Source organism: Brassica oleracea, chromosome C7 (genome assembly GCF_000695525.1).
Source record: "Brassica oleracea var. oleracea cultivar TO1000 chromosome C7, BOL, whole genome shotgun sequence".
Lineage (NCBI taxonomy): Eukaryota > Viridiplantae > Streptophyta > Magnoliopsida > Brassicales > Brassicaceae > Brassica > Brassica oleracea.
In genome coordinates this window covers 840086-842495 of record NC_027754.1, presented here as the reverse complement: position 1 = coordinate 842495, position 2410 = coordinate 840086, and positions in this window count along the sequence as shown.

The window sequence follows — 2410 nt, the reverse complement described above, 5'->3', positions numbered from 1 at the left end:
TCCCTGGATTTTTCTTTCAATGCCCTTGGCATTTTCAATTCATCAGGGAGTTTCATATATATATATATATATATCGTTATCCAACGATCCATACAAATATGCAGTCACAACGTCCATGAGATGCATTTTAAGATTTTTAGACGCCTTTAGGCTCATCAAAATTTAAAAGTAATTGCATCAATTACCGGGAAATATGTTTCCTCATAATCAATTCCCGGTCTCTGAGAAAAACTTTGGGCAACTAATCAGGTTTTATATCGTGTTACTTTTCTCACGAATACCCACTTATACCCAACAAGATTGCGTTATGACTATAGGTCCAAAGACATTTCTTTTATTCAGGGAGAATAATTCAATTTGAATGGCCTTCTGCCACTCCTCCCAATCATGTCTTTTTAACATTCCAAAATGGACCTTGGATCGGGATCATCACTTTTCTGATCGATCTCTTTGGACAGAAAAGGAGAACATTCCATCAACATCTTTTATCTTATAACTTTTTCATCAAGGGTGTAGTTGATGGAAATTTCATACTTTTCTGTTCCCTTTTCGTCATCTGGATCATCTTCATTTTGTTCATCTTGACCATTTTCATCTATGCTTTCTTTCAGACATTTTTCAGTATCAGGTTCTTCTGGAACCTTCTTATGTCTTCTTTCAGACATCTTTAGTATCAGGTTCTCTTTGAACCTTTCCACTTATGTCTTCTTTCAGACATTTTTCAGTATCAGGTTCTTCAGGAACCTTGCAACTTTTTTCAACCAATTTCTTTTGGAGATTTTTATCTCTAGAACCCGCTAGTCTCCCCCTCTTTAACTGAACCCAAGTGTCATTTATTTTGTTACCATCACTTTGTTCTTTAGGAACATCAACTCTTGATGGAACATTTTCAGCGGGTATATCATGTCGTATCTGTGAACACATCTGGTAACTGGTTTGCCAAATATGCAAATGCACAATTTCTTGAATTTTCAGCTCTCTTTGATTCGTAGGGGGATCAAGGTGTAACAACGACTATGTACACCATGTAATCTTTTTAGGAATTTTTCTAATTCCTCCCCCTAACGCTGGAAATTCATCCTCATTAAATGGTAATCGGCGAACTGTGCCATAAACATATCACCAGTTACTGGTTCAAGATACCTTATATACGGCTTGTGCTAACTCTTCCAGAGTTCGATACATTCCCGAGAGCATCTTTAACTCTCGAGGGACTACTAAATATCAACATGCAACTCAAGTCATTTTTGTCCTGCCAGACATTTCAATATATTGCATCTATTTTAAAATTTCTCCAGTGACCTCGGAACAAGCCGTTTTTCATACCTCAAGGTCATCTTTCATTTCATTCTCTGGAGAACTATACCTTGGACTTTTGGTCCAAAAATCTCTCGTTTTTCTAACGAGCTTTATATCGAATTGATGGCCAATCAATTCACTCTACCCTCATACATAGAGGTAGATTCATAATCCTTATTTATGTAGCGCTTTTTCATTTTATTGTCGACAATCTATTTTCTCTTTGGTTCCATCTTTTTATCCGTACTGATATGGTTAATCGAGATCTCTTTATCATCATCGATGATTTACCCAGGTACCTGACTGTAATATTAACCATATCAACGGTCTCATCATGAGATTCATCCTCTATTCATATTTTTGCTCCTTTTCGAGGATTCTTTGGAACCAAAGTGGTCTATCACGTCTCTAGCGTGCCATAGACTCATATATCGTCCGTTTAGGACACTATTTTCTTATTGGAGCATTTTCAGCTGGAATATGAGATTTCATTAGTTCATCAAAATGTCTGGCAGACATTTTGTAAATGGATTATCCTACTTTTCATTGTAATCCATTTCACATATCTCATTCCATCAGCTTATCATATGCTTCTAGCAAACTTGCGAGCATATTTCTAATTATCCATATACTTTATCCCTCTGGATTGTATATGTCTTTATTACATGCACAACTGCATGTTTACACCTGATCATGGGGATCATCTTACTTGAGTTTACTTTATCAAGTTCTTTTTCGAGTGCGAACATAATTTTTTCAATGTTCCACTTACTAGGATTCTTTAATTCTCCCCCTCGAGATGATGACACTCCATGTCTAAAATCTCGTACTGAATCCCACTCTAGAACTAATAACATATTCAGTTTTCCCATTTGGGATGAATTATGTTTCAAATCCTTTAGAGTGAGATCTTAATTTGGGGTCTGCTTAAAGAAATCACATATTATGAACTTGTTTGATGATTCATCACCCATGATGGTTTCATTTATTTTCTTGACATGCTATTGTGAAAAACTTCTGGTTTTTCAACATTTCACAATAATGTCGATAACATTATTGGGGATGGCTATATATCAGTAAACTTCAGGTTTACCACTCATTTATAATTTTG